Here is an 8,814-nt window from a genome sequence, read left to right as displayed (position 1 = left end):
GTAGGCTCATCAGTTGTAACAAATGTACTACTGTGGTACAGGATGTTGCTAGTTGGGGAGGTTGTACGTGTGTGGGAGGTTGTACAGGGTATATGAGAACTCTGTATTTTCTACTCAAATTTGCTGTGAACCTCAAACCCCTCTAAAAAATAAAGCTTATTAATTAAAGAAATATGCAAATAGTTAAAGCAGCATTACCTCACGTTTCTTGAGAAATAATTATATATTAGGTAAAATAATTTGTTGCAGTCCATGTTAAAGTTAAGGCTATTCATGCATCACAAAAGGCAATGTAGCCTGACCATCTTTGGCCAAATGTTTTCATGAAACTTATGTGAAAGAAATCAAAGAAGCCAGGTATTAACTGAATCCAAGCCCAACTTTTAACAACACTCAACCATTTTTCCCAAACCGGAAGGTTAAAGAAGAACTATTGGCTGACATCCAGAGATCTTATATGAAGAAGTAGAAATCACAGTGTTACATTTTATGAGAAATATGAGTTGAACTTTGAGCATGACTGTCTTCATAGTAGCAATTATTTGAATGTTGGTTCTTGGTTTATAATGCTTATATGAAAACATAGTGGAACAAGAAATGAATTTTTAAGACTTTTACTGACTTTCAACAATCCTATTGAAGTGTTCCATTTTCTGTTGGCCATATCCACTCTTTTCTCAGATGAATTCTTTCAGTTGTAATCCAGTGGATTTGGGAATATAGGACTTTAGTCTCTTCTCCAGTTCTGTCAAATGTTCTGTCAAATTTAATGGAAGAAAGATGAGTTTGTTTTTCACAATTTCATTTTTATCCAGTTAAATGAGAAGTGTGAGCATGAAGGACAGTGTTTTGAGAGTAATCGATTCAAGAGTAATCAATATTCAAAGTATTTTTAAAGTGTATAGCATCATGATGCCCTCTAGTGGCTAACCCACAAGAAAAGTGCCTCAAAAATCCCTCAGAAAACAGAAATTCTTCCTTTCTATGGATGGAATAGTGTATCTATTAAAGTACACTGTTATCTTTGATTTATTTAATAAAAGATATTTTTATTATTAGGACTTTATGTTCAGTTGCCATTGCCTTATTGTCTTAGTGCCTCAAAGATCAAAATATGTTAAATTAATAAAAATTATTGTGTCAAAAGCATAACCACTGAGTAAGGCCAATGGGTAGATGTGGTCCACTACATGGGTTTATTATTTTAGAGTAAAGGAATATGCCTCTGAGGGACAATGAGGAAATTCTTCTGAGATTATTGATTGATCTGTCACTGTTAGTCTTTTTCCACCACTGAAATGGCTGTCTTGAATTCCTAGGCAAGTAGCAGCACTACTGAAAAAAAGAAAAGAACAATAAATAGACTCAAGTGAAAAGAAATCAGAATATTGATAATTGTCGGGCACCTGTGTGGCTCAGTGGGTTAAGTGTCCAACTTTGGCTCAGGTCTTGATCTTGCATTCGTGGATTCGAGCCCTGACTCAGGCTCTGGGTTGTCAGCTTTGGGTTCTGTGTCTCCCTTCTCTCTGCCCCTCTCTTGCTTGCATTCTGTCCTTTTCTGTGTCTCAAATAAAATAAGACGTTTAAAATTTTTTAAAAAAGAAAGAAAATTGATCATTGATCCTACTATTTGGTAAATGACTTGTAGGAATTTTTAGATTCTTGAATCCTCAAGAACAGCCATTAGACTAGATGTATGTGCATGTGTGTTATATACAAAAGATGTTTTATAAGTCTGAATAAAAATTTAATGAAATTAGCCAAGGTCTTAAAATAGTTTTTTCTTCCAAGCTTTAGACAGTCTCAAGTAATTAAAAACAAAAATGCTTATAAATTATTGATTTGTACATTTTCTTTTATCCTATTAAAACCAACCTTAGTTTTAGATACATTTGAAGACATCTTTTAAAATTTTTTAAATGCTTATGTATTTTTGAGAGAGAGAGAGAAAGAAAAAGTGGTGGAGGGGCAGAGAGAAAGAAAGACACAGAACTCAAAGCAGGCTCCAGGCTCTGAGCTGTCAGCACAGAGCCTGACACAAGGCTTGATCTCACTAACTGTGAGATCATGACCTGAGCCGAAGTCAATGCTGAATCGACTGAGACACCCAGGCACCCCTGAAGACATCTTTTAAATTATTTCTTCTGGATAACACTCACAAGCTTCACATTTTTATCTTCTTCACTGATAAATCTATGGTTTTGCAGATCGATAAAGTTCCATGACAATAGACCCCTTTAAAAGAAAACATTCTTTAGAGTAAAGCTATTTATATGACCTGACAGACATTGTTCTATGATAACAGTACTTTTTTGGAAAATGGTTGAAGCATTTTCTCCATAATAAACTCAACAAATATTTTTATTAGTCTCCCTCCATGCGCCTGCCAGTCTGTATAATAAAGTTAACTAGTTGTTGAGAGTTGGCACTGGGGAGAAAGGCTGAAAAACTTATTGAAACATACAGCTTAACAGACCTGGTGTCCTGACATTAAGTAGTAAGAACTTTTCAACTTTCCTTCCCCTTTCCAACATCAAACATTCTAACCTCTAACCGTGTCCACAAGGAAAGAATAATAATAATAAATAACAACAACAACAGCAAATCCCAAACAATCCACCAAAACAAAACAATGCACTTCCCCCATCCCCTCTGCTAGAAAAGGAAAGATCTGGGGCTTCCATTAGGAATAATAAAATGGGAGAGCCATTTGAAGGTGAAATCTCTCTTTCCCTTCAACTCTTTATTTCCCCTAATTTATAACTTATTTCTGACATTGATTCCCTTTTCTTTTCCGGTCCATAAGACTGTGAATATTATTTCCAGCAATATATCCATCATCATAAAACTACCCTTTCATGAAATTATTTGTCAGATTCATAGGTTTGTTATAATAGACTTTTACTTGCTATCCACTGAGCCTGTTCTTTTTCTCATTTCATTCCTGCGGATTCTAAAGCTAACGAATTCAGTGATCTTCAAGTCTTCCTTTCACTTTCTAAAGGCATTGTGAACTCATCCAATCTTCTGAGTATTGAATCTAGAAATAAGTGGGTCTTGCATACACAGGATTCAGATTTAGGTTTATAGGATTCTTAGAGAAGAATTACAGATTACTTGAAGTCACTTTCAAGTAATCTGAAGGACAACTGAGCCTAATTTTTTCTGAGCCTACATCAGAGTACATCTGTTTCACTAGGTTAATTTTGGTTCTGACCCTGCCTTCCCAGTATCCTCCAATTGGCCAGGAGCCAAGGCTGAGCTGGGAGCTTTCAAGGGAGGAATTAATTAATCTGGCTAGAGATTAATCCAAATTGGAGATGGTAAATTTCTTCAAATTTTGCAACCATGACCTGGAGACTTGCAGGGGCAAGATGGAGTCTGGAATGGGCATTGTTTTCCCCCCTTCTTCCTGAAAAAGGGATTAAAATATATGCAAAACATTTTTAGTTGTCTTTACCAAATGAACATTTTAAAAGGAAAACACATAGATGTATAACACTATTTGGTTTGCCCTTAATCAGTCAAGTCAGAGCTTAATTATAAAGGTGTAACTTGTACCCACAAACTAATTTTCTAATTATATTGACTTTTAAGGGTGTACAGTTTTAGTTACAATGGAGTTACAGTGAATCATATTTTAAAGTATCAACATGATTATAGGTTTTCCATGCTAAGGAGAATCAAGCAAAGAACAGAAGCAACCAACCATTAATAGTAGAATGAAATAATGAAGCAATATTTTGATCTTCATGTCCTGCACAGTGTCAAATTGACACTTATTTTCAGAAAAGACTTTGAGAAATAAAAGGTATTGGGGGAAAATGTTCAGCACATATTTGCTGAGTATCTGTTCTGTGTCCTGAGATTTTGAAATAAACACCATTAAAATTACCTCATTTATTGTTTTCACTTTGAACAAGTCAACATACTTTTATTTACCTTGCTTTTAAATAATATCAGATTGGAAATTTTTTTCTATATTTCCTAAGTGTTAGTATTTCTTTTTGTCAGTTGCTCAAGTATATCTTTTATGAATGTGTGTGTGTTTTATCTGTCATTTTCTTATTTATTAATAGAATTTCTGTATATTAAATCCACTAACCTCTGGCATTTACTCTGCAATTTCCCCTGGTTTATTGTCCTTCAATTTTTTACATGGAGTCTCTTTTAACTACAAAGAAAAAGATTTTTAAGTCACACTTATCAACCTTTTCCCGTATATTTTGGTCACTGATATAACACATTGAAAAGTTTTTCTTTCCTCAGACTACATGGCTACTTAGATTTTATTCTAATATGATTATAATTTTATTTATTGTATTTCAATCGTTATCTGGGATTCATTTTGGATGCTGTATATTGTGGTAATTTAACTTTATATTTTCTCTCTTTAGTTACCTGGCAGTCTTTTTTTTTTTTAAGTTTATTTATTTATTTTTGAGAGAGAGAGCATGCCAATAAGGGAGGGGCAGAGAAAGAAGGAGAGAGAAAAAACCAAGCAGGCTCTGCACCATCAGCGCAGAACTGGACTCAGAGCTCCATCTCCCAAACCATGAGATCATGACCTGAGCTGAAATAGAGAGTCTGATGCCTAACTAACTGAGCCATCCAGGTGCGCCTAGTTAGCTGGTAGTCTCAACCAGAAGTTGAGTAATCCATTTTTCCTTTGGTTTGAATGCGAGCTCATCATGTGTTAATATTTTATATCTTTTAAAACTGTTTATGTAAAACTATTACTGTCCCTGCATAAAATAAAAATTTAGCATTGTTTGATTTCTTCTTTCTCCCTACCCAATTGACTTACTGCCTTTATTTTTATAATGATGTAAGAATTTATTTATACTCGGGGCGCCTGGGTGGCTCAGTCGGTTAAGTGTCCGACTTCAGTTCAGGTCATGATCTCACGGTTTGTGGGATCGGGCCCCACGTCGGGCTCTGTGCTGACAGCTAGCTCGAGCCTGGAGCCTGCTTCAGATTCTGTATCTCCCTCTCTCTCTGACCCTCTCCTGCTCACGCTGCCTCTCTCTCTCTCTCAGAAATAAATAAAAATATTAAAAATTGAAAAAAAATTATTTATACTCTCTTTCAAAGCTTACTTTTGACATTTATATTAAGTTTACTAAATATTTTTTTACTTTGTTCTTTTTATTAATCTCTAGGTCAGCTAGTATGTATTTTCAATTAAAAATATCAGAAAGGATAAACGATTTCTTGTCTTTATTTATCCTTATATCCCCAAGAATAGTCTTGCTATTGATTTTATGATTTAGTAGAAATGAGTACAACATTTAGGGATTTATTGTAGGGATAAAGACAATGATAACTGGAAAGTTTTCCTTTCCAAAGAATCTGGTTTTGTTTATTTATCTACATGAGCCTTGTGGAATTTTTTTTTCCTTTGAAATTCAAAATGTTGACCCAGTTGTCATTTCATTAATTTTGCTACATACTTTATAAACTTTTTAAGTCTAAAATTAAAAATTCTAAATCTTCCCATGATTCAGGTAAAAGTGCTTCTGCAGGTTTTTATGTTAGCTTTTTGTCCATTTGCTGTATTTTCTTCTGGAATTTATCCTATATATTGAGTTATGGGATAACTTTTCTTCTAATGTTTGATAATTTTTCTCATACTCTTTGCAGCTTATTGTTACTTCTGGGTTCCCAGCAACTTAAAGGCTTATTTCTAGTTCCTATTACAGTGCTTGGCCCAGAAAAGATAATGAATAAAAGCATATTGAATTCTATTGCAACAAAATTGCTCAAATATAAAAAGTGAAGTATTATTAGACAAAATTTTCAGTGACAACAATAAGTACATATAAGATATAAACTAAATTAGCTATGAAGTCTTCAGAAATTATGATATTATGTATAAGAATTTTAGCCTAGAACCTCTAAGACTATTCAGTAATTTTCAAATCAAGCCCAGCCCACTCAACCCCACCCAGCCCCCAGGCACACAATTGTAGTAGGAGTAAAAAGATATGTATGGATGTATTGAAATAATGACTTCTATTTGCTCAGCCTTGCTGTTGGGAAGGACCAAGCCAAAAGCTCTACACAGATAATCTCATTTAATCTTCTCTACAAATTTGATACCCCTTGTATTTGCTAATTAAGGAACTGAAGTTTAGAAGGTCATTTGCAAAACGTGTAGATGAGCTGGGATTTGAGCCCAGATCTGGTTAATTCCAAAGTCTGTGATCTAACCATTATACTGGACTGGATAGCTTTCCCTTGCTTTGGTCTTCCCAATGCTAAAGTTCAATAACATTGTAATATTTCTTGACTCCGTATACATAATGATTTTTTAACTTTTCACAACTTTTAACTTTTCTGATTTGTCTGCATAGAATCTGAATATTTAAGATTATAGACCACAAAAGTAGGAGGTTTAATCTAGATCTAAAACTAGTAAAGCCAAAGTCATCATAATCCTATCTTCATTATATTTACTTTTATCCCCATAATTAAATGCCCATTGTTTGTAGTGGCTACAAAGAAGCATGGTTCCTACCCACAAGAGAGTTACAGTCTGGTTCTATAGGACAATTATAGAGAGAAACATTGTTTATACCACTCCTTTTGAAATAATTGGTCTGTGTGATAGCTTGATGTGGCTCTTCAAGGTACTTTTCAAGATCCTTAGGAGGATAAGGAGATTTCTGATGCTGGAAGAGTTGTTTCCAATAATCCTTTATTCCAAAATCCTCAAATCCAAACCTTGCCAATTTAAGGGAATTGAGCCTCAGATTTCCCTTCCCAGGTCCTCCAAATTTGGGGCCTGTATGGTAATGATAGGTACATAATAAGAACAAAAGCTTTCAATCTTATGTTGGATATAGTGCCTTGGAATGAAAGAGGATCATAACAACTTTTTTTGTTAATGACTGGGGCTAAAGGAGTGGCAGTGATAGCAGAGATTATGAAAAGGATGCACAAGAAAGCAGTATGTTGTATTAATTTATAATTTGAGTTTCTTCTGCATCGATTATTAGCTCTTTGACCTTGCATGAGTTCCTTTTAAACCCCTCTAAGACCCATTGTTCTCACATTTTATATTAAGTACTAAATAAATGATGGTTATAACACTTAATATGAATTCACAGAATGAGTAGGCTTTTTTTTTGTTTTGTTTTTCTACCTAGAATTTATTTTACCTTCTTTTGGTAACATTAATTTTCTTACCTGTCTTTTGGTATAATTGCCAATCAAAGTCTCTGTTCTAGTGCAAGCAAAGGGCAGACATATGACTGGACTAAGCCAACGAGATTTTCTTTTGACACTTTGAATCTTGAATTAACTGACATATGAAGAGATTGTTCTTTGATTCCTGCTGTCTGGACCTAGAAGAGCTGCCTCAACTGCTATCTTCTTTCAAACTCGGTACTTTGACAACCTCATGTCCTATTGAAATCCTCTACTGCAAAAAATTGGCCAGTTGAAGTGTTGTTTACAACCAAAGAAACCTGCCTACTACATCTAGACAATCTTTTCCATTCTTGTATGATTGGTTTCTTTGTCTTTGATTTACTCCAGGAGACCAATTGGCCAATTACTGTAGTCCTAAACACATTCCTCTTGAAACTAATTTAATAGTTATCCTAGGCATCCACTATATTGTCTTCTACTTCATTGTGAAGTGTATTCATTTTCTCCAAAATGTTTCAGGGCAAATCTAAACCCCATGTCATCTGCAGTAACCTCATCCATAGCCAAGAATAATGAATCTGTCTTCTCCATGACATGGTGCACCTCTGCTGCTACTTTGCTTGTTCTCGAGACTGAACATGCCCAGGTTTCTCATCTGTGCTCACAGGGTTTCATTCCCAAACCTTTTATTAATTTGGTTGCCCTCCTCTGAACTCCTTCCAGTTAGCTAGAAAGCAAACTCTATCCAATAATATCATGTCATCAGGGAGATCACGGAGGTCACATCCTGGCTAGAAGGTAACCAGGTTGCCCCATGGGCATAAAATTTTTTCTTCATGCCTACGGTAATTGTGAACATTCTGGGTCTCCTGTCCAGGCATACCCTGAGCATGCAACAAGTGGGGCACAGTCAGCAGGCAGGTACCTACGTATTCAGGGGAAGAGTCATTGCTTATTTGAGGAGCACTAATCAGTTCAATTTCTCTTTGTGGCTACTTTGAACTGCGGCCTTGTTCCTAACTCAAAACACCAAAGGTGGGTGATAACTAACAATTATTGAGTACTTATGATGTGCTAGGCACTGTGCCAAATGCTTAACATTTATGAACTCATTTAATCTCTACAGTAACCCTTTACATTAGGCCATTATCCTCATTTTACAGATGAGGAAACTGAGCGTTATACTGGGCCCAGGTTACACGGCTAGGAAGTGATGTGGCAGAAATTTGACCATAAAGCCCATGCCCTTAACTATAACCTTTCATTGTTTAAATGCTCAAGAGGAACAGGCCAGAAAACATTGGACAAAACTTAGGAAAGACATGTGCGTTTTTAAAAGGCAGAGTCTTGAAATTCATGTAGTATGGAAAAATGATTTCATTGTAAAAAATACAAGAAAAAATTTATGCATTATTTCCCTTTTTAGAGATTAAAAATGTATATTGAAGGCTCTAAGAAATCTTGATGTGAACAAATCTATTTAACCCACATTTCCTAAGTTTATTTTTTTATTTTTATTTTTTTTACAAATAGTTTATTGTCAAATTAGTTTCTACATAACACTCAGTGCTCATCCCCAAAGTGCCCTCCTCCATGCCCATCCCCCCCTCCCCCCCACATCCATCAGTCCTCAGTTTTTGTCAGCATTCAAGAGTCTCT

This window comes from Hyaena hyaena, unplaced genomic scaffold, assembly GCF_003009895.1.
Source record: "Hyaena hyaena isolate Hyena2069 unplaced genomic scaffold, ASM300989v1 scaffold_538, whole genome shotgun sequence".
Taxonomy (NCBI): domain Eukaryota; kingdom Metazoa; phylum Chordata; class Mammalia; order Carnivora; family Hyaenidae; genus Hyaena; species Hyaena hyaena.
Note: the sequence above shows the minus strand (reverse complement) of the source record.